Here is a 25,288-nt window from a genome sequence, read left to right on the forward strand (position 1 = left end):
CCAGCCCAGCTTAGTGCGGACTGCAACTGGTCCCATCTGATTGCTGGCTTGAACTGTCTTCTCCGCTGTGATCAGAGTGCTATTATCTAAGCCAATCAACAACAAGGGTTGCACATTCTTGAAGGGCTGCAATGGAAGATTTTTTAAGTGCGCATATTTGCGTTGGAGAGCCTTTATAGGGTAGCTCTGCTCCACCAGATCTAAGCCAGCAGCAGTAAATGCATTGTGAATTCTATATCTGGTTCCAGAACTGAGCATGGAGGACACATCAAAGGTAACAATTGAACCAGTAAGCAATGTAACATCAGGGCGAATAGTGCGTAAGGCCAAGGTTTCTTCCTTACCATCCAGCTGCAGCTTCTGAGCTGCTGTGGGCAGCAGCATGGTTCGTTCTGCACCATCATCAAGTATAGCGAGTGTCTCAATGGTCCTGTCCTCATTATGCAGCAGCACTGGCACCACTTTCAGCAAGACTCAACCTGAGGAATAAGAGGGGGTAAGATAGATCCTGCTACTCAGTGGAGTAGTCTGCTTAGCTTTGGATCGCTTTTCTGCAGCTCCATGGAGCACTTGAAGGTGTATTTCTCCACACATACTGCAGGGTTTTCTCAGATTACAGCTCTCTGGGGAATGAGAACGATCACACTTCCAACATCGTTTTCCCTCTACTATCCACTGCATAAGGTTATCTGCTGACTGCTTCTTAATATCTGAGCACTGTGTTGTGTAGTGATGTTTACTGTGACAGAACAAGCAATGCACTATTGCTTTGGGACCCCATGATAAACTAAAGTACTCTGACCTCTAGGTCGCATTGAAGTTCTCCCATGTGGTTGAGGGATGAACTTTTCCTTCTGATAGCGTTCAACTAGCTTATTGGACAGGCGCTGCTGTTAAGCTTTACCTTGAAGCCAACCAGAGAAGTCTCTGAGGTTATAAGGGTTGAGACTGGTTACATTCAGCTTGCCTTGTATCTGCAAATATTCAATAAAGTTGACTCTGTAATATTTAGGGAGTTTGCTGAGGAGCCTGTCTACATGGGAACAGCAGCTGAGTTCAATACCTCTGGATCCTTCCAGAGATAACAGCATACTCACAAGAAGGTGAACTCTTAGAGCAAATGACTGGAAGCTACTAACGTCACCAACTTTAACATCTGGGGCATTTAGAATAGCTGTGATTTCGCTCTGAGCTAACTGGTGAGGCTGTCCATAATGTAACTGAAGAGTTTGTATTGCTGATGTATAAGGGTGAGCTTCATGTCGGCATGATTGGCCGATCATCTGAGCCTCTGGGAGTTTGAGATGCTCAAGCACCACATGATACTTACATTTTTCTGTTAGTTCGGGATGTGAATCTAATAGATTGTCTAGTGCCAGCTTTAGATTGGTGAAATCTCTTTCATTGTCTGCAATGAAATCTGGAATTGAAGGCTTCGGTGCTCCATACAGGGGCATAGTAACTGGGGGTGCTGAACGATAGTCAACAGGCTGTGGCCAGACACTGGAGTGCACTGCATACGGCTTGTGATAAGCACTACAGTAATCAGGCTGTGCTGGATAGGCATAACGATCGCCTGGATTGGCTACAGAGGGCTGCATGTGAGGCACTGTAACTGGATGATTTATGGCCCATTACTGCTGGGGCAGTCGAGAAGCATCCTCCAGGCCTGAGGACCTTCTAAGTTTGGGGGGTGACTGATGTCCATATTGTACAGGTGTACATATTTGTATCTGTGCTGCATCTGGGTCAGCGGGCAGTCGTGGAGACATGAAATATGATGATGGCTTAGAGTGAATGGAACTCACATCGTGTAATGGAAGCGTCTGCGATGCAGGCGGGGCCATGATGGTAGACTGGACTACATTTGGTGTATTAGGAGTTAATGGAGCTGATGAGGTAGGAGGGAGGTCAGATCTCTTTTGTTCTGGGCTCATTAATGCAGGCTGAGATGCTAAGTAAATAGCTGATTTCTTTGAGGAGTGTTCAGCAGTCGAGGAAACGTGAGAAACAGACTCGTGGGAATGTACTCCCTTCTGTATGGCTGCACCTGCACCTTGTACTATAAGGCTGTTGGCTTCCTCTTCACGTAGGAATGAATTAATTCGCTGCAACATATCCTGTCGACACTGCTGCCTTTTCTCATAAAGAGACAATCTGCTTGTGAGCTGTGCGATCTCATCCGATTCCTCCTGCTCCGCTGCCAAGAGGTTCTCCATCAGTTCTCTTAATGAAAGTCCTTCCTTTGACTGAATTTGCTCTGATCTACTCATAGGAGTGTAGATGACACCATTATATCTCCAGCTGCATTTGCTGCAGAAGTGCTTGATGGAAGACAACTAGGAAGATTGATATCCAAAATATAGTTTTCCAGATGTGCAGGAAGTGTGCGTGGCCTCACTGACTTTTGTACAGTTCCTTGGTCACAAACCACTGCGTATCATTACACAGATGATTGAGACTGCGGCAATAGCGTAGTGTACAGTGCGTCATTAATGGACAATGGAGCGAGTTCGAATCTCACATCAAGATCTTGTGTTTTTCTCTCTTTGTCTTTCTGCACCCCTCACATTTTTCTAGAGCTTTATAATATTATAAGAAGTAGCAGCTTTGTCTTTTGTAGAAAAATATATCAATATTTTAAATGTAGGACGTCATTCATATGTATACATCTATTCATGCACAAACATACTCAATAAATTTTTTTATATCATTTTTTTTCAGGGTTTCCAAATGCTATTGTGTGCATTAATTGCAGCCTGTTTTAAAGCTCCATCAGTCACTAAAGTACACTGATAATATGAAATCTATCCATAGTATAAATGTGCAGGTACAACTTAACTTTCTGTCCTTAATCTTTTGGTGTTTCAACTATTAAACGCATTACTGCTTCCACTTACAAGCTCATATGTGATGACCCCACCTCATCTCAATGTTGAGGCTAAATGGCTGATTTTCAGGGAGTAATGATTCAATTGTATAATACAAATATAATAAAAAGCATTGTGTAAAGCAACATTTGCTTTACACAATGCTTTTTTACTATATTTGTATTATACAATTGAATCATTACTGGGCACTACATTGTGACTCACTGGAGGACCGAGGATACCCTTTTCTGCTTTATATGATGACACCCTGCAGCCTGACCCAGAGGAAACCACAGTGACCCAAGCAGACCAAAGAGACGGAAGAGTGCCAAGAAATATAATTTGTCAAAAAATATGTTTAACTAAATAGTTTGGTCTGAAGCACTATTCATTTCTTTATTTCCTGAAATAAAATAAATGATATTTTACATTGCTTTATACACGCACCTTTCAACTTGTAACAGATTTTTCATATACATTTCTCACCTTAAGGTGATGCTATGTGACATTATTTATTTTTGAAGATGGACCGTATACAGCTACTTTAGAATTTAAATATATATTTAAAACATTGTTTTGTGATACAATAGTGAAATTCAAATATGAAAAAGTACCTAAAAAAACTAAAGCTACCTGACAACAATCACTTACAACAGTGACATATTCTGTGGGTTAAGTGAATTAATTCAACCACTGATAAGCCTTTATTAAAGGCTTGAGCAGCTTCTATAAATGGTGGCCCACAGCAGTTAGACAGGAGTCAGCCTCCTTTCTATTAGCTGTGTAACAGAGTTACTATTGCACTCTGTTAAAATTATAACATTTTCAAATTATATTGTGCTTTTTATTTATTTAAAGATTTTATTTGATATTTGTGAATTTTATCATTTTGAGAACACATTTTGCTGTCATTTTAATTTATTTTCCATGGCAATGATAAACCTGCACATCGCCCTTTTTTGTACCTCTTGTGTTGCCGTAGTTCATTTTTTCTCCTCCCCCCTTCACAATGCTGTTATGTATTGATGAGGGTAGGTTGTGCAGAGCTTTGCTCCTGAGTGTATTTCATATTTCTATCATTCTAAAGCAAGTGGTTGTCAATTCATGGAAACTATTTTACATTATTATGTTATTTTTGTTTGGTTTTATTGCTGAATTAAGTTTGTGGCAGTTTTCTAATGATTAACATAAGTGCTAACCGCACATTGGCAAATTGCTATTTTGTCTTCATTGTACTCTATTTCTCAGTGCATTAGATCACTCTCCTCTAAAACTCATTTTTTTTCCAGATTCTTCAGATTTAATAACTGATCTAAAGCTAGATGCACTTTGTCTAACAGAAGCCTGGCTAAAACCAGATGATTGCATACCCCTAAATGAGTCTTCACCTGAAGGATATTATAAACACGAGCTGCATCTTAGGCAAAGGTGGAGGCATTGGCATAATATAGAGTAATATTTTTGTTACTCAGCGATCTGACTTCAAATATAATTCATTTGAAGTAATAATGTGTGCAATTTAAACAATACATTTCAATCTAAATTTATATTGGCAACTGTATATAGGCCTCCAGGGCACCACACCGACTTTAGAAAAGAGTTTGCTGATTTCTTATCTGAAATAGTTCTGGCCACAGAAAAAAAATTAAGTGTTGGCGATTTTAATATTTTTATAGATAATAAAAAAAGATGCTTTAAGTCTGGCCTTTTTAGACATACTAGCCTCTTGGAGTGAAACAGCATGTCTCAGGGCCTACTCATCGACATAATTATACCTTAGACCTAATATTATCACATGGTATCAATATTGATAGTGTTGAAGTTGTGCAACAGAGTGATGACATTTCAGATCACTATTTAATCTCTTGTTTATTGTGCATTGATAGGTCTACAAAATCATCTTTTATTTATAAATATGGAAAAACGATCACCGCTAGCACTAAAGATCACTTTGTCAGTAACCTACCTAATCTTTCTAATTTCCATAGCATTCCAGGCAGCCTAGAAGAGCTTGACACTGCAACTGAAACTATTGATTCTGTCTTTCTAGCACGTTAGACATAGTTGCTCTGTTACACTTCAAAAAGAAGTGCCTTAAAGAAAGCAGCTCGGAAAATGGAACGTATATGGAAGAAATCAAAACTAGAGGTTTTTCATCTGGCCTGGAAAGAAAGTACACTTAACTTTAAAAAAGCTTTAAAGTCTGCCAGCTTATTTTTCAACTTTAATAGAAGAAAATAAACACAACCCTAGGGTCCTGTTTAACACAATGGCCAATCGAACTAAAAATAAAGCATTAACATGCATTTCTTAACATAGCAGTAATAACTTTATGAACTTTTTCACATGTAAGATTGATGATATCAGAGATAAAATAAGCACCATCAATCCGCCTCCTACAACATCATCCTTATTAGAGCACAATTAGAGTTTTTTTCAACAATAGGTGAGGAAGGACTGTCTAAACTGATACATTCATCCAAATCAACAACGTCTATGCTAGATCTTATACCGACCAAATTATTAAAACAATTGAGTAACACTTTATAATAACTACACACTATGAGTCATCTATTAAGCATTAACAAATAGTGAACTCATTACCTGTTAAGCATCAACTCTACATTAATAAACGTTAGTAAGCAGTTTGTAAATGCAGTTACAAATGCTGTATTATTGACTTATAAGCACATTTATAATGTGCCTTATAATCATATTTTTATATTTTGTTATTGATTCATTTTTTATTACTAAATTAAGTATTGCATTATTTACAAACCAGTTATTTAAGCATAGTTGGTTGTTTTTTAAGATCATTCAGAATGAGTTAGTAAATGATTAATAAACTATTCAAATTAACATTTATATATCTTATTATTCAGGCATATAGTAATAGTTATTTGTATGTTAATAAATGCTTTATTAACTCAACTTCATCAAGTTCTGTGACCTAATCTAAAGTGAGGACTATTTATGGTTTATAAATCCCTTATAAATGACAATTAAAGGCTCAGTTATATTCTAAACAGGAAAAAACAGTACATAAACGACTTTATATATTTGAAGATGCACATATGAAACTGTATCAAGTAAAAAATAAATCTCTGCAACCTTATCTAAAATTAAATTACTGTACAGTTTAAACATTGCATCTTGTTATATTGTTAAATTATTATATTGTTGTTGTTTTATCCAATTTTATGTCGTATTTTGACACTCCTGTTATTCAGCAATGTTTAATGTATTTTACTTTTTAGATAAGATTGTAAAGATTATTGTTCAGTTGATACTGAGCTTTAAATTGTCATTTATAAGGGATTTATAAAGCATAAATAGTCCTCACTTTAGATTAGGTCACAAAACTGGATGAAGTTGAGTTAATAAAGCATTTATTAATACATAAATTTACTATTAGTATATGCCTGAATAATAAGATATTTAAATGTTATTTGAATAGTTTATCAATCATTTACTAACTCATTCTGAATGATCTTAAAACCTTCAACTACTCTTAAATACAAATGGTTTGTAAATAATGCAATACTTAATTTAGTAATGAAAAATCAACCAGTTGCAAAGTACAAAAGTACAATTATTAAGCACATTATAAATGTGCTTATAAGTCAATAATACAGCATTTGTAGCTGCAGTTACAAACTGCTTACTAACGTTTATTAATGTAGAGTTTATGCTTAACAGATAATGAATTCACTAGATGCTAATGCTTAATAAATGATTTATAGTGTGTAGTTATTATAAAGTGTTACCAACAATTGTTTTCAGAAGTTTCTGAACCTGCTTTTAACATTTTGAATTCATCCCTAGTTTTAGGATACGTTCCTAAAACTTTTAAAATAGCTGTCATTAAGCCTCTTATTAAAAAACCCCAGCTTGATCCCAAAGAACTAGTAAATTATAGACCCATTTCAAACCTGCTTTTTCTATCAAAGATACTAGACAAAGTCGTATCTGCTCATTATGTTTCTTCCTACAAAGAAACAATATTTATGAAAAATTTCAATCTGGATTTAGAGCATTTCATAGCACAGAAACAGCACTCCTAAGAGTTACAAATGACCCCCCCGTGTTGTCCGATTGTGGTTGCATTTCTCTCTTAGTGTTATTGGACCTCAGTGCTGCATTTAATACAATTAATCATAATATTCTCCTTGATAGGCTTGAAAATTATGTTGGTATTACTGGAACTGCGTTGGCCTGGTTCAGGTCTTATCTATCTGAACGTTATCAATTTGTATCAGTTAATGAAGAGACATCATACAGATCAAAAGTACACTGTGGGGTACCACAAGGCTCAGTTCTTGGTCCCTTACTTTTCACACTATATATGCTACCGCTAGGCGATATCACTAAAGAACATAGAGTTAGCTTCCACTGTTATGCTGATGATACTAGGGTAGGGCAATGTCGACCAATTTGGCATCGTACAATGTCTAATATGAAACATTGCAATGGACGATAGCATAAATAAATAAAGATAAGTTACACACATAATTACCACCTGTCAATCACTTTTTCCGCGGGACTCTGGCATGAATAGGCAGAGTGATCTGTCATTATAATGCCGTTGACAAACTTGGTTGGTAAAAAAGGTGCACAACCAACAGCAAACAATCAACGGTATCTGAGGTTTATCTGAGGAGTATCTCTACGTCCAGGTGACTGCCTAGACCCGCTGTCTCGAGCGCATGACTGTGTGTGTGTGTGTGTGTGTGTGTGTGTGTGTGTGTGTGTTTGTGTGGTCACGTGATGTGCGTTTTCAGCAGTAGTGTGGAAGGAGGGTTGTTCAGAAATGCTAGGTGAAATGCCAGAGTGGATTTGGATCGTTTTCGTTCTAAAATGGCATTTAAAAACTAAGACCTATTAGTGTAAATGGGGCCTAAGTGTGTATTTATCGCGAGCGAATTTGCGATGGGTGCGGGTCTATCGGCAATTGGCGATGGACGACGGCATTGTCTATCGGGCCAACCTTAGATGATATACAGTTTTTTATTTCTTCTCAACCTGATAACTTGTATGAATTTACAAAATTTACAGATTGTATAGCTGATATTAAAATTTCAGAATCAGAATCAGAAAGAGCTTTATTACCAGGTATGTTCACACATACGTGGAATTTGTTTTCGTGACAGAGCTTCTACAGTGCAACAGAATAACAGAGACAGGACATAAAACAGATAATAAATATATATTTAAAAATACAAGTAGTGAATGCAAATATACAAATTGACAAGTGTATGTACGTGTTTATTATTATATACAACGTTATATGGAAAATTTGGATGACTAATAACTTCTTATTACTAAATTGAGATAAAACTGAGGTCTTGCTTATTAGATCCAAAAACCTCACACGCAAAAACCTAGAACACTGTCTAACCCTTGATGGATTCTAAGTTTAGTCCTCATCTTCAGTCAAAAATTTGGGGGTGATTTTTGATAGCAACCTGTCATTTGAAGGCCAGATTTCAAGCATCTGTACAATTTCATTTTTTCATCTTTTCATGCATTTTTCAGACATATGCTCTCAATGTCTGATGCGGAAAAGCTTATTCATGCTTTCATGACCTCTTGATTAGACTATTGTAATGCGTTTTTGGGCGGTTCCCCTGCTGGCCTTATTAACAAACTTCAGCTAGTTCAAAATGCAGCTGCTAGAGCTTTCTAGAACAAAGAAATATTATCATATTACTCCAGTTCTTTCATCATTGCATTGGCTCCCTATTAAATATCGTATAACTTTTTTAATTTTATTTGCTACCTACAAAGCCCTGAACGGCTTAGCTCCCCAGTATTTGAGGGAGCTCCTGGTGTATGATGGCCCCTTACGTCCACTACGCTCAATTAATTCTGGACAATTGATTATTCCCTGAATATCAAAGTCAACTGTAGGTGGTAGATCTTTCTCATATCTGACACCTAAACTCTGGAGCAGCCTTCCTAGTACAGTTCGGGAACCAGACACACTCTGTCAGTTTAAAACTAGATTAAAGAGCCCATATTATGGGTTTTTGAAAATGACCTTCCATGTAGTGTGTAACACAGCTCTAAGTGAAGTGACATATCCAACTAAGGCTTAAATCTGTAAATGTACAGTGCTTATATTCCAAGATGGCGCCGATGATGATGGCCGCCTCCGTGTCGTGCTCTGCTGTAGTGTTTGTGTTTTTGTTAGTTTGTCCTGTCTCCAGTCACATTCCTACAATTAGTTTCACCAGAGATGAATTGTTGGACTTTCGGGCACATACACCACCAAATATTTTTCCATACCTGGATTTATCTGATGTTCTCTTAAACATTGTAGTCGGCGGAGCCGCAGTGCTACTCAAACGCTTTCAAGCGCGCAGACGAGAAAAGCGTGCAGGTGCGCTTGTGAAACTCAGACAGCGTGGATTTTGGACCGCGTTGCCTAGCATCCATCTGGCAAATCTCCGCTCTCTACCAAACAAAATAGACAAACTCATTCTGCTCTCTCAGACAAACAGGGATTTTCTGCATTCAGCTGCTCTGTGTTTCACGGAAACCTGGCTGAACAACACCATACCGGACAACGCGCTTCACCTACCGGGCTATCAGCTGTTCTGAGCGGATCGCGACGAAGAATCAATGTGGAAATCGCGCAGTGGCGGGACGTGTATATTAACTGTAAGCCTTTTTACTCCCCGCACGAGTTCTGCTCATTCATCCTCATCAGTGTTAACATTCCTCTGCACGCGCACGCGAGCCTGGCGATACAGAAACTAGCTGATCAGATCACGGTGATAGAGCAACAACACCCGGACTCTGTTTTAATCATTCTCGGGGATTTTAACAAAGCAAAACTATCCCGTGAACTGCCAAAATATAGACAGCATGTTACATGTCCCACAAGAGACCGTAACATTTTGGATCACTGCTACACCACAATAAAGGATGCATACCGTTCCGTCCAATGAGCAGCTTTGGGACACTCTGACCATTGTTTGATTCATCTCATTCCAACCTACAGGCAGAAACTGAAAACAGCCAAACCTGTATTAAGATCTGTGAAAAGATGGACTAACGAAACAGAGCGGGATCTACAAGCCTGTTTCGACCTCAGTGACTGGAGTCTTTTTGAAGCTGCTGCAAATGATCTGGATGAGCTCACAGAGATTGTAACATCTTATATCAGTTTCTGTGAAGACGTGTGCATTCCTACCAGGATTCAACTCACATACAACAATGACAAACCATGATTCACTGTAAAACTCAGACTGCTACACCACAATAAAACTCACTGCTACACCACAATAAAAGATGCATACCGCTCCGTCCAACGAGCAGCTTTGGGACACTCTGACCATTGTTTGATTCATCTCATTTCAACCTACAGGCAGAAACTGAAAACAGCCAAACCTGTATTAAGATCTGTGAAAAGATGGACTAACGAAACAGAGCGGGATCTACAAGCCTGTTTCGACCTCACTGACTGGAGTGTTTTTGAAGCTGCTGCAAACCATCTGGATGAGCTCACAGAGACTGTAACATCTTATATCAGTTTCTGTGAAGACGTGAGCATTCCTACCAGGAGTCAACTCACATACAACAATGACAAACCATGGTTCACTGTAAAACTCAGACAGCTACATCAGGCCAAGGAGGTTGCTTACAGGAATGGGGAGAGGGCCTTGTATAAGCAGGCCAAATACACACTGGAAAAGGAGATCAGAGTCGCAAAAAGGAACTATTCTGAGAAACTAAGGAGTCAGTTCTCTTCCAGCAACTCAGCATCTGTGTGGAAAAGTCTGAAAAACATCACAAACTACAAGACACCATCCCCCAGCACTGTAGACAATGAACGACTTGCAAACGACCTGAATGAGTTTTACTGCCAGTTTGAGAAAACCCCCCACACCCACTCTGAACTGCTCTTCACGCCGCCATTAACACCTCCACCACCCCCCGCCACCCCCCGCCTCCCCCATACCTGCACTTCAGTTCAGTAAAGAGGAGGTGCGCCAGGTTTTCCGGAAACAGAAGAGGAAAAAAGCACCAGGCCCAGATTTTATAACACCAGCCTGTTTAAAATCCTGTGCTGACCAACTGGCCCCCATCTTCACCCTGATCTTCAACAGATCACTGGAGCTGTGTGAAGTGCCCTCCTGCCTCAAACGCTCCACCATCATCCCCATCCCAAAGAAACCCAAACTTACAGGACTAAATGACTACAGACCGGTGGCACTAACATCTGTGGTCAACATCTGTGCTTTTGAAAAACTGGTTCTGGCCCACCTGAAGGACATCACTGAACCTGCATTATGTTCTGCATCACCTAGACAGACCAGGGACCTATGTGAGAATCTTGTTTGTTGACTTCAGCACGGCGTTTAACACTATCATCCCAAAACTTCTCCTGCCCAAATTAACTCAGCTCCCTGTGCTCACCTCTGTCTGTCAGTGGATCAACAGCTTCCTAATGGACAGGCAGCAGCTGGTGAAGCTGGGAAAATTCTCATCTAGTATCCGCACAACCAGCACTGGCGTCCCCCAGGGGTGTGTCCTCTCCCCACTGCTCTTCTCCCTGTACACGAATGACTGCACTTCAAAATACTCCTCTGTGAAGCTCTTGAAGTTTGCAGACGACACCACACTTATCGGCCTCATTCAGGACGGTGACGAGTCTGCTTACAGACAGGAGGTTAAGGAGTTGGCTGTCTGGTGCAGTCACAACAACCTGGAGCTCAACACGCTCAAAACAGTGGAGATGATAGTGGACTTCAGGAGAAACCCCCCTCCTCTCCCCCCACTGAGCATCACGAGAACTTTTACCTTCTGGTCGACGCTACAGAGCACTGCGCTCCAGAACAGCCCGACACAGGAACAGTTTCTTCCCTCAGCCAATCCATCTCATGAACACTTGATGACAATAATTGCGGAACCAACATCACTACTTGCTATACACTTTTATACACATATACACTTATTTAACAACACACTTTACATGCCAATTTGCACATAACAGCTGCACATATAACGTTGTATATAGTAATAAACACGTACGTACACTTGTCAATTTGTATATTTGCACTCACTACTTACTTCTATTTTTTTAAATATATTTATTATCTGTTTTTTTGTCCTGTGTTTGTTATCCTGTTGCACTTTAGAAGCTCTTTCACGAAAACAAATTCCTCGTATGTGTGAACATACCTGGCAATAAAGCTCTTTCTGATTCTGATTCTGATTTAAAACTGTTGATTCATCTATAAAAGAGTCGACTCATAGTGCTCCAAACGAGTCGTCTTGATAACGATTCATTAGATGTTTCGTGATGACGCGGCTACGAAACACAAGCCCCACCCAGTAGTTGCGCGCGCAAACCTGGGAGATTTGAAACCTGCGGCCCCGCCCTCTAACACAGAAAAAAACGCTAGACACACACACACAGACGCGCCGGTCGAATTAAGTCATGCTGTGCTCAGCTGGATATTATTGACAGTCTCTACCCAAAGATGAAACTGTGAAGAGTCAATGGTTGAGGTTTATTTTTGCAAAAAATACCTCAGCATTATAGCCCAGCCTTGTGCAGTGCTTCTGGAAACTACATGCTTACAAAAAAGACTTCATCGGCCGTTTGTTAAAGGAAGGATCAGAAAAGACTCAGATCATGGATCAGTCCATCATCAGTTTCAGGATCAGTTTCTTCCTCCATTTCACAAGTGTAAGTACGTGCGATTAAAAGTGTTGCATTAATTGTGTTTTGTTACTTGTTAACCTGATACATTACACGCGGTTACTCTTTATATTCTCATATCGCGTGTAAAGCCACATTGAAAATGTGACACGTGCCGCTTTGTTTACGGATTTAACGTTAAATGCTTTTGTGAGCTAGCGTTCCACTGCCGTTTGTCGTTGCTATGGCCATCGTAAGCTAGGGGCTAGGGGACTCGTGTCGATCTCCCTAGTTCTTCTAAGGAGGAGCGTAATGTGTGTGTGTGAGAAAAAGAGCAAGTAGAGTGTGTGACGACTAGGAGACTCGTGTCGATCTTCCCAGTTCTTCTGAGGAGGGGTGTGTGTGTGTGTGTGTGTGTGTGTGTGTGTGTGAACAATATACCCGTCCGCTCTCTGATCAGGAATGGATCAAAAATGGTTAAGTCTTAACACACACACAACAAGGAGTATTCTGTTCACTAACAAAACAGAGGGCGGACTCGGGTTTCCCAATATGTGGATATATACAGCTACTAGAATAAACCGTCTATTGCACATGTTAAACAATGATGACCCGACGGTACAAAGGCTAGCCCGGGGCTCACTGCTTCTGGATCTGGGTAAACGCAAAGTGCCATGTGCAGCTAAAGGACAACCAAGTTTTTTAGGATTCAGACAGAAACTCAATGGGAAGCTAGATACAGCGTCTGTGGGATTTGGAGTGCGCTCAGACTGGCCGGACCTGAATGACTTGTGCATCAGCAATAACATACAGCTGAGCTGGAGGAACACGAACGGACAGCAGGTGAAAGCCAGCGATGAGGCGATCATGGACACTGATAACACATATGCTGAAGCAATTTTAGATAATGGCGAAGTAAAGAAAGAGCTGAAGAGCAAGACGTGCAGGTATGAGATTCTCCAGCACTTTTACACACAGCAGCGCAGTTACTGGACACATCTGCGGCTCCAGGGTAAACTGGCCTGTCTGCAGAGCGCGGATCACACAGTCTCACACACTGCACTACATAACCCCGCTATTGATCACACTATTCTTAAGTTCGTCATCAGAGCTCGTTTACAAACACTTCCTACAAAGTATAATCTGTCCGTGTTGTACCCGAAACACCATGAGCCCTTCTGTTTACTGCATAGTGACAGAACGACGGAATCAACAGCACACATAATGAACGGCTGTCCCGTGTTCAAAGGCCTTTACATCGCACGTCATGACCACATTGTGAATATTACAGCTAAAGAGGTGGACCGAGTCAGTGTGCACAGTGCACTATACACTAACAAGACTGTGTGAATGAACTGGTTTTCATCACTGAACAGTAATGCACATGTTCTGAGTACTGTCATTAGAGATTTTCCAAACACCCCTGATATTGTTGTTGTGGATGAAGTATTGAAAAACATTCTGATTATGGAAGTAGGCTGCTGTTTTGACGCATACATGGATTTGTGCTATTCAGAAAAAATGCTGAAATATCAAATATCAGTAAATGCTTTAAAAGCGTGTGGTTACAATACAAAGTTAGTGGTTTTAATCTACCGTAGCCTAGGGCACGTTCATAAATTGTGTGCGAGAGGTCTACAAATTGCCGGGCTCAGTAAAAAAAACTCTAAACAAATTGCAAAGTACTGTTCTGTGTCTGCAATAATAGGCGTATCACGTATGGAGAAGACGATGCCATCTCTATCCCTAATTTTTTTTACTCACTACAACACGCAGACTTGACTGAGTGTTTTAATATGGTCAAAAAAAAAAAAAAAAAAAACTTAATTGTTGTATTTACTGCTTGTACTGTGAAACATCATGGGCTCTTTATAATCATTTGGATGTTGTGTTGCTTAAATTAGTATTAGTCATTCCAAATCAAATTAATCAAATGTGTGTGTGTGTGTGTGCGTGCGTGCGTGCATGCGTGTGTGTGTGTATGAAAAAAGTCAAGGTAGTGTGTGACGGCCCAGTTCTTCTGAGGAGGGTTGTGTGTGTGCGTGTGTGTGTGTGTGTGTGTGTGTGTGTGTGTGTGTGTGTGAAAAAAGAGCAGGTAGACTGTGACAGCTAGGACAGGAGACTTGTGTCGATCTCCCCAGTTCTTCTGAGGAGGGTTGTGTGTGTGTGTGTGTGTGTGTGTGTGTGTGTGTGTGTGTGTGTGTGTGTGTGTGTGTGTGTGTGTGTGTGTGTGTGTGAAAAAAGAGAAGGCAGAGTGTGACAGCTAGGATAGGAAACTCGTGTCGATCTCCCCAGTTCTTCTGAGAAGGGTTGTGTGCGTGCGTGCGTGCGTGCGTGTGTGTGTGTGAAAAAAAGCCTTACAATTATGAAGCGTGTATGCACTGTGAGTACTTCAATATTGTTGATTAGCTGCTGGGCATTTAACTCTGTCTCGCGCTGAAGGCTGTCACTGTCGACCAATCGCAGCAGGCTGTCATCGGTCCAATCAGCGCAGATTAGCTTCGCGCTAAGGAGGGGTTTGGGAACAAATGAATCACTGAACGGTTCATATGGGAATCGCTGGGATAATTAGGTAAAAATAAATGCATATTATAAGTTATTATAATGCATATTGACCTTGCATGCATATTAGACTCTTGTTGGAGACCCTTACAACCAAAATATGACCCTATTTCATGTATAATAGGGGCTCTTTAAAGACACAGCTCTTTGCATTTACATACACATAAAACACAAATACTGTTGAAATCCAAATCCTTTAAAGGATTGTTAGTCTGCATTATTTAGGGCAACCGGAGCCGGGAACACTTCCCTAAAGACATTATCATTTGAATGGCATCTGCGCTTATGTTAGTCTTTTTTTTATTATTTCCGAGGTTTACATAATCCTGGACCAGGCCACATCCTGTGCAGCTGCTGTGATTGTTATGGAGGAGTGGAGAGCATGAGACTGATCCCTGTAAGAACCCAGTGACAGTGACAGTCAGTGTTTGAACTCTCTGCAGAGAAAATTAAACCACACTGTACTCAACTAAACTGAACTTCAACACTGGAAACTGGACTGACACAGTTTCAATTTATTATAATCTTCTATGTAAAGCTGCTTTGACACAATCTACATTGTAAAAGCGCTATTGAAATAAAGATGAAATAAAAGATAAAGTCTTTATCAGAGTTGGGAGTAATGCGTTACTATAATTAAGATAAATGTAATAAGGGTTTATTCTCAGTTTGGGTGAGGAAGAAGTCAGGTCGAAATATTTGGGGTAAGAAAATTGGTGCCCCCAGCAACCTCTATAGCTTTATAGCTCTATAAGCTCTATAGCTTCCCCATCAAGACTCTCTCTCCTTGTCAATTCCTGCATGTTTTTTAATGGTGTCTCTCCCACACAATAACTGCAAAGATAGATATGATTATAGTCATTTGCCAATTGACCTGCTTACATTCTCTCAATTTATCTTCTCCTTCTTCACAGGATTTTCCATGTTCTCCCCGTGTTCGTGTGGGACTAAGCCAAAAAGAAAATGAAGGAATGAATCTTTAAAAGTGAAAGAGAATGCTGCTTCTTTAAAATCAGCTGTATTGTAGCTGCACATGAGTGAGCATGGGTGTGCCAGTTGGCTCTAGAGTCTAATGTTAGAAGATATCAGAAGTGATTTGGCCTATTCCAATTACTTCACTTCTTTGTCAAAGGTAGACAAGAACATACAGGGCTGTAAAATGCAGGGCTCTTAAGTCTTACGCATTCACTGAGAGACACATTTCAGCCAGTCATCCCCTCACATGCCACAGCTGGTATATAGCCAACAATTAATGGACCAGACAAGCATATGGAAGGAGCTGGAGTTAGTGATCTGATCTTAGAGTGTAACCTTGCTGTTTATGGGTAAAATTACGCAAAGATGTTTGTTACTGTGGAGAAGTGAGACTTCTCCCCCCCGTCTCTGACGGCCGCACCAATACACACACACACACACACACACACACACACACACGCACACACACACTCTCTCTGCACTTACCTTCATTTCTTCCTCCTCCGTCAGCGGTGATTTTGATGAGTGCACGCGTCATGTCACCGGCATTCTGTCATTCCTCCACAGTTTCATCTCCCCCCTATAATCTCACATGGAGCATACTTACACACACCCATTGTCTGCTTGTTTTCGTTTGTCTGTTTGTTAGGGCGGTTCGGACTTCAGCGCGAGACCGGCAAACCTGAGTGAAGGAAGGGTGCGCGCTTATGACATCAGAAGCCGCGCCTTGGGAGTTCGCGCGCTGAAAGTCTGACCGTACCATTTGTGTTTATGTGGGTACAGCGTTGTTGTTTGTCCTGTTTTACAGGAGGAGAGCTGTAAGGGTTGTATGTGGTTAATGTTGTATGTGTTATTTTTCTGTTAAGCAGACAATGTTTTATGTTTAAAGAGATGCCATTTAAGGCAAAGTTAAAGAGAGATCTAATTTAGGTACATACCTGAATGGCTTACGCCAATCGATGGGCGGAGTCTGGGGTATAAAGAAGGACGCCAGACTCCAGCTCAGGGTCAGTTTACCTGGCTAGCGAGCGTGCTGTGGCAGAGCCGTGAGCAAGTCCTCTGAGTGAGTAGATACTGGTATACAGTGGTTACGTTTGATTGTTTTGTTTTTTTTTTTCTTCTTTGGTTTGTTTTTGTGTTATATATATTCGTCTTTATATTTAATTTGTTGATTTGGTACTTTGTATTTATATATATATATATATATATATTTTTGGACTTTTTATGGACACTGTATATATTTTGCACTGGACATATCCTCCTCATTGTTGTAAATAAATACCACCTTTTTTTACACTTCCGGGTCAGGCCATTGTGTTTTGGATTTTTGCCATTGGGTTTTTTTTGTTTTGTTTTGGGTTTATTGTGATATTAAGGCCTCCCACGCCTCCTAGTGGACCCACTCTGGGTTCACTACATCACAGTTACTAAAGCACAGAGTGGACGAGCATTGTGCCTACCCAACACAAAACAACAATTTATAATCAACAAAAAATAGGTCATTCATTCTCTGCCAGTAGATAGCAGTTATACAAAAGTAATAACTAGGGATGTACTGATACTATTTTTCAAAAACCACGTATGAGCAGTGATACATTTTTCTTGTCCTCGCTGATGTAGCGAATTAGCTCAAAGTGAATTGAAGATTAATTTGAACAAGGCAAAATAATTGAAAAATTATTATTAAAAACTAACAAAACAAATCATCCAGCTATCGTTAGAACAGACAGTTGACTCCAACTATGGCTATCAAAAAATAAAAACCCATTTATGTTTAAGCAGGGTAACAAGACTGAAGTTTAAGACATTCATAAATATGCACAGGCACCTTTCTTTATACAAAATGAAACTTTATTGACTAATCTAACAGAAACTAACACCTAACACAAACACACATTCATACAGGTTGTAGGAAAAAGAGTTTGAGAGAGTGCAATGATGTAAAACCTTGGATTCTGTAAGACCAGACTAAGCAGACCAAAAATAATCAATTTAACCCTTCTATGGTTTCTTTAGAGTTACATTTAGTTTACACCAGTTCAGTGGTAATCTAGAGGTGTTACTTGTGTTTCTTGTATGATGTGAAGAACTCCCTCTGTTGAGCTAATGTTCCCATGTGGTTATGTGGTGGTCGGCTCTTTGTCTTGTGAGGCTTGGAGTGGGGTGGAGTCTTTTAAGTTTTTTAGGCGGCAAAAAGATTAGTCGTGTTGATTTCTGGTTTCTATGTGAAAACTTCCTCTATGGGGACTTCGTCAGAAACCAATCATCTGAAAGAGTATAAAAACGGGCCAAGGAAATGCCAATGAGTTGGCGTCAGAGTGCACAGCTGGCATCAATGTCAATTAGTCATGTTATAAAGACGCAGCTAGTGCAATGCTTGACATCCTTTTCGCTTTCAGAGTCTTTCCAAAGCTTCTGAGAGAGTCTTTAAGGGTATCTCCAACCTGTGTCTACAGAGAGAGATCGAGAAGCAGCTTCTCCCGGTCCAGAGCGCGTATACGCAGTGGCAGATGGTTGAGCTGGGTTTTTCTCCCTTGCCTGGCGTCCATTGGGTCTGGTCCTCCAAGAGCAGTTTGAATATAGGAAAAAAGGTTTCCTAAAAGAGCAGCATGGTTGTGGAGCGCGTCTTTTTCAAGACGTCGCTCCGACCGTGCGTTTCTGGGTGCAGTGGTTTCCTGTTCCCGGATGATGGGCACGAGCACATCGTTTCATGTCTGGGGGTCCAGCATGTTAATGACACCGTCTGTAAATTTGCCCAGGAATTCACGCCGGTGAAGGAGCAGTCGGAGGCGATGGTTGATATAATCTATCGGCAGGATCGTAAGACAGCTCCCTACCGCCGAGCCATCCACATCCACTGCTTTTCGACGAGGGCGCTCGCCTGTAGCTTTTGCTCTGCCACCCAGCCTGCGCCTCCGGCCAAGCGGCTGCGCCAAGCATCTCACAGGCAACTAGCGCCATCCCCACCCCAGGGCGCCGCTAAGTTCGGTAAACAGAGCGCAAAGCAATCCTGAGATGGGCCATCTTAAAAAAAAAATAAAAAAAAAATGCCATCAAATCCTCAGAGAAAGAGCATTTTTTCCCCTTCCCCAGTTGTGACAGTCCGAACACTTCCAGTCTGGGACGCTATGCCTTCCAGCTCGCAGCCCCCAGCGAGCCTCTCGACTCCTGCTCTCACGCGGGACCCCAGTGCTCCTTGGGCGAGCCTGCTCACTCCATGCTGCCCTGCCGCTGGCACATCAGTTGTCGTGCAGGTGGGACCACTTGCTGGGGCTCTGCCTGCCTGGTTAGCGCGGGCCAGCCCATCGCAATGGCTCATCTGTACAATCAAACTCGGCTATGCGATACAGTTCGCGAAACAGCCTCCCAGGTTCACAGGTGTGTATTTCATCAGGGTCAGCCCTGCGTCCGTCCCTGTCTTGCGAGAGGAGATTGCTGCCCTCCTGACGAAGGATGCAATGGAGCCAGTCCCTCCAGCCAAGATGGAGAGCGGGTTTTACAGCCCGTACTTCATCGTGCCCAAAAAGAGCGGTGGGCTACGGCCAATCCTAGATCCATGCATTTTGAACCACTGCCTACACAAGCTGCACTTCAGAATGCTTACGCAGAAGCGCATCATCCGATGCGTTTGTCCTCAGCATTGGTTTGCAGAAATAGACCTGAAGGACACGTATTTCCATGTCTCCATACTTCCACGCCACCGGCAGTTCCTGCGGTTTGCATTCGAAGGTTTTCACCAAGCTCACGGAGGGTGCCCTCGTGCCCCTTCGGCTCGCGGGCATCCGCATACTCAATTATCTTGACGACTGAGCAATTGATTATGCACAGAGACATACCCCACCTGTTGGGGTTTCAGGTCAACCGAGAAAAGAACAAGCTCGCTTCTGTGCAGAGCATCTCCTTTCTCGGGTTGGTGCTGGACTCGATCACCATGAAGGCGCGCCTGAGAGAGTTCGATAGAAAAAAGGTGGTCCCCCTGAAATTATTTCAGAGGCTCCTGGGGCATATGGCATCCGCAGCCGCGGCCACTACAGCATTGGCTTCACGATCGGGTCCCCAGACGCGCATGGCACGCGGGCACACACCGAGTGACTGTCACTGTGCTGCGCCCTCATCCCCTGGAGGGACCCCTCTTTCCTACGGGCCGGAGTGCCCCTAGGTCAGGTGTCCAGGCATGTTGTCATTTCGACAGAAGCTTTCAGTATGGGTTGGGGGGGGGCTGTGTGTTGCGGGCATGCAGCCGCGGACCTGTGGAAGGGAACCCAGCTGCATTGGCATATCAACTGCCTAGAGCTGTTGGCAGTGTTTCTCGCTCTGCTTTTTACCGGTACTGAGCACGTTAGCATATGTCAACCGTATGGGGGGGTATACGCTCTCGCCGCATGTCTTAGCTCCCTCGCTGTCTGCTCCTCTGGAGTCATACGCGGCTGAAGTCACTGCGTGCTGTTCACATTCCGGGCGAGCTTAACCGTGCAGCCAACGGGCTCTCACGGCAGCTCCTAACCCCGGGAGAAAGACGACTCCACCCCGAGTCTGTTCAGCTGATATGGGCGTGCTTCTGGGAAGCCCAGGTCAACCTGTTTGCTTCCGAGAATGCCCATTGCCAGTGGTTTATTTCCCTGACCAAGGGCTCCCTCTGCACGGATGCACAAGTTTGCGAATTTATGTAGACCGCACTCAGAGCTTTAGATCCTCTGACCAGCTCTTTGTCTGTTATAGTGGTCTGCAGAAGGGAAATGCCATATCTAAACAGAGGTTGGCCCACTGGATAGTGGATGCCATCTCCCTCGCTTATCAGAGCTAGGGGGTAAGAGCGCACAAGAGCGTCGCATCCTCTAGGGCGTTAGCATACGGCGCCTCTCTGACAGACATTTGCAGTGCTGCGGGCTAGGCAACACCTAATACATTGCTAGGTTTTACAATCTGGGAGTGGAGCCGGTTTCCTCAAGGGTATTAGGTAACTCTTGGTGTTTGAGGAAATGATTTAGTTAAGGTGTTGGAACACGCCATTCTCCCTAACACGGAGATTTTTCAGCTTTGTCAGTTCAGTTCCCCATTTGACGAACCCTGCAGAGTTCCACCGAGGCCCCCAGCATCTGACTCAGCGGAGGAGTCAGGTGTTGGCCCTTTACGTTGTTGGCATGCCCGCTAGTCAGACGGCGTTCTGGGTATAGGTGCCTGCTATGTGTGATCCCGGGGTTAACCCATTTTGTCAGGGTCCACGCCTGCTTCCTGGGTGTTCTCTGGGGTTCTCCCCTTTTCTGGTCTGGGCAGTGACCTAAGTCACCAGTTGTTATAAGGGTGGTCTTGTAACCACCCTCAGGAGCTGAGTTGACAAAAGGGAAGTTAACTTCCCAGAAGCATGTGTTATAGTCTTTTATTTCCGAATTTATTTCGATTTTCTGGGCCACAATTAAGCCATAGCAATATCACATATCAGCCAGAATTCAACCAAATAAACCAGAACTGACCCTATTCTGGGCCACAGTTTGCTTTTATTCTGGCCTAGATCCGGCCCACACCAGAAACTTACACCTGGACCACATATTGAATGGAATCATGGCTCTAGGGTGGTCCACTCCTGTTTGTCAGATCTGGGCCACAAATAAGCCAAAGCAATACCACATATTAGCCAGAATTCAACAAAATAAACCAGAACTGACCCTATACTGGGCCACAGTTTGCTTTTATTCTGGCCCAGATCTGGCCTACACCTTACACTTGCTGGGTGTAGCAAAGTACAAAAATCCCAGCATGCATTGCAGTATGAATAGATTATATAGCCTATTGATGCGACAGTTTTTATTATTTGCTTTTGATTTTGCTTTTTATGTTGACATTGTTGATTTTGTCACTTTTAGAGTTACATAGTGTTTAGGTGTTTTAGTGTTTTACAAGGGTTAGACAGTGTTTTAGGTTTTTGCTTGTGAGGTTTTTGGGTCCAGTAAGGAAGATCTCAGTTTTTCCTAAATTTAATAATAAGGTTTCCAAATTTTCATCCAAATTTTAAAATAAGCTGTACAATCTGCTAATTTTGTGAATTCGTACAATTTATCAGGTTGAGAGGAGATATGAAGCTGTGAATCATCAGCACAACAGTGGTTACAAAAAGTCTACACATCCCTGTTAAAATGAAACGTTTCTGTGTTGAAAAAAAAAAAAACTACAATAAACCAGCACCTTTTCCACCTTTAATGTAAACTATAACCTGTACAATTTCATTTAAAAACTAATTGAAATCTTTTATGTGCGGGGAACTAAAAATAAAAAACTAAAATAGTATGGTACAAATACGAAATCGAAGGTACCAATTGATTCACGCACAGGTACTGGTCCACGGCCCGGTGGTGGGGGACAACTGGTTTAGAAGACCGAACTTGTCTATTTTCACTTATTTGCTGTTTTTCTGTTTTGATTATTTTTATATTTTTTCCTAGAACACATAGTAAAATTAACTTTTAGATTTAGTGCAACAAGTAAGAGTCTATATGGCTATAAGGGCTATAACGGCTGAGCGTAAGGCACTGCAGCGGGTGGTGAAAACTGCCCAACGCATCACAGGGACTACACTGCCAGCCATAGAGGACATCCAGAAGAAACACTGTCTGCGCCGAGCACACAGTATTCTTAAGGACACCTCTCACCCTGCTCACAGACTGTTTTCTCTCCTGCCTTCCGGCAGGCGCTTCAGGCTCCCCCGGACAAAAACCAGCAGACTGAGGAACAGCTTTTTTCCCCAGAGCTGTCTTCCTTTTGAACTCTGCCCCTCACTGACTCTTTTGCCCCCCCAATACACCCCCACACTCCTCTAACTTATACTCCTCACAATCACTGCACTATTTAACATTTGCACATTTAAAGTTTGCACATATTCATTGCACTGATTCACTTATTTGAACTGGACATACCCACTGTACATGGACATTTGTAATTATGTTTATCTATCTGCACACTTCTGCTATTAATAGTATCCTGTACATATATTTATTTATTGTAAATCTGTTCAGAGCTAATACAACCTGTATATAATGTTCATAGTACATCCATCTGTAAATTTCACCATAGTTTTTCTATAACTGCACTTTATAACTTATACCTGTATCCTGCACTTGCTGCTATTGCACTGCTGGTTAGACCTAAACTGCATTTCCTTTCCTTGTACTTGTACATGTGTGATGATAATAAAGTTGAATCTAATCTAATCTAAAAATCTAATCTATAATGTGAATTTTCACTTAGTCAAAGAGAACTAATCATCCTGAAGATGTTGTCTGACAGGAGGTCAGCTCCAGCTCTGCTGGGTTGCAGACCATTAACACGGAAAAGCCGAGGATGCTCCCAGAAAACATTCCAGTTATAAACAAAGAGCAGCTTTTGTTCTTCACACCATGATATAAGATATTGAAACATTATAGTTCATTATTTCCATTGGAAGCGCGCAGCTTGGGCACATATATTGGGATCGATGCATGCTAGCAATGGGCTCATAGGGTCGCACCTTCCAGGCACATCTAGCTGAAAAGATCTCAACTTTATGCTCACCCCGTCACGTGACAAGAACTGACTGATCAGCTTCATGGTTTTTATGGAATGTACACATTTCTCAGGCAAACACAAATCACCCAAATACTGCAGTGGTTTTTAATTTTCTCCATAAATAAAACTTGTGTCAGAGCCGCAGTAATGTTTTATTTTGTCAAAAGTTGATGGTCACCAATCTACATACATAAAAAAAAAAAATAAAAAAAAAACAGGAGGTGGCTGAATACTCTTAATTCATTCATTCATTCATTCATTATTTTTCTTTTCGGCTTAGTCCCGTTAATAATCAGGGGTCACCACAGCGGAATGAACCAGCAACTTATCCAGCATATGTTTTACGCAGAAAACTGGAAACTCCCTCGGGTGGGTAAGGCAGACTGGCACCGCCCAATCATAGGAAAGTAAAAATAAATTCATTAGTGAGGAAATAACAAACTGAATTAATGAGTAAAAAGGTTGGAAATAAATGCTTTAATAAAGAATAGCTCAATCATATTCTTAATAACTTAAAGAAACGTAATCATTTACGTACTGTTTTATTGTGCCCAGGGTCACTCTGTTCTATATATATATTCTATGTATATACATTTGAAGAATTATTAGCCCCCGTTTGAATTTTTTTTCTTTTTTAAATATTTCCCAAATGATGTTTAACAGAGCAAGGAAATTTTCAGAGTATGTCTGATAATATTTTTTTCTTCTGGAGAAAGTGTTATTTTTTGTTTTATTTCGGCTAGAATAAAAGCAGTTTTAAATTTTTATAAACATTTACATTTAGTCCTTTAGCAGATGCTTTTATCCAAAGCGACTTACAAATGAGGACAAGGAAGCAATTTACACAACTATAAGAGCAGCAGTGAACAAGTGCTATAGACAGGTTTCAGGTGTGTAAAGTCTAAGAAGCTAAGCATTAGTAAAATTATTATTATTATTTATTTATTTATTTTTTTTAGATAGAGAGAGAGAGAGAGAGAGAGAGAGAGAGAGTACAGTTAGTGGTATAGCCAGAGAGGCAGTTGCAGATTAGGAAGGAAAGTGGAGACTAAACAGTTGAGTTTTTAGTCGTTTCTTGAAGACAGCAAGTGACTCTGCTGTTCTGATGTAGTTAGGGAGTTCATTCCACCAACTGGGCAGATTGAATGTGAGAGTTCGGGAAAGTGATTTCTTCCCTCTTCGGGATGGAACAACGAGGCGACGTTCATTCACAGAATGCAAGTTTCTGGAGGGCACATCTGCAGAAGTGAGAGCAGATACGAAGGAGCAAAGCCAGAGGTCGCTTTGTAAGCAAACATCAGAGCTTTGAATTTGATGCGAGCAGCAACTGGCAGCCAGTGCAAACGGGTGAGTAGCGGAGTGACATGTGCTCTTTTGGGTTCATCAAAGACCACTCGTGCTGCTGCAAGAGCTTGAACAATGAGTTAAGCTGTATGTTCAGATAGGAAGGGTCGGACCTTTCTGATGTTATAGAGTGCGAATCTGCAAGATCGAGCAGTTCTAGAAATGTGGTCAGAGAAGTTTAGTTGGTCATCAATCGTTACTCCAAGGCTTTTTACCATTTTGGATGCAGTGATGGTTGCTCCATCTATCTCGATTGAAAAGTTATGGTGAAGAGTCGGGTTGGCAGAAACTTCAAGCATTTCAGTTTTCGTGAGGTTTAAGCTGAAGATGATGATCTTTCATCCAGTGT

The 25,288-nt window shown here is 41.5% G+C and overlaps 1 protein-coding gene across 1 annotated transcript in view; it reads right to left on the reverse strand.

Moving 5' to 3' along the window:
* LOC130247582 (HERV-H_2q24.3 provirus ancestral Env polyprotein) overlaps positions 1-16,704 on the reverse strand; it is a 92,607-nt gene extending 75,903 nt beyond the window's left edge. Inside the window, exon 1 of the mRNA XM_056480880.1 lies at positions 16,546-16,704. The gene's annotated coding sequence lies outside the window, so the exon portion shown is untranslated. The remainder of the gene's footprint in view (positions 1-16,545) is intronic.
* Positions 16,705-25,288: the final 8,584 nt, after the last annotated feature.

This window comes from Danio aesculapii, chromosome 20, assembly GCF_903798145.1.
Source record: "Danio aesculapii chromosome 20, fDanAes4.1, whole genome shotgun sequence".
NCBI lineage: Eukaryota > Metazoa > Chordata > Actinopteri > Cypriniformes > Danionidae > Danio > Danio aesculapii.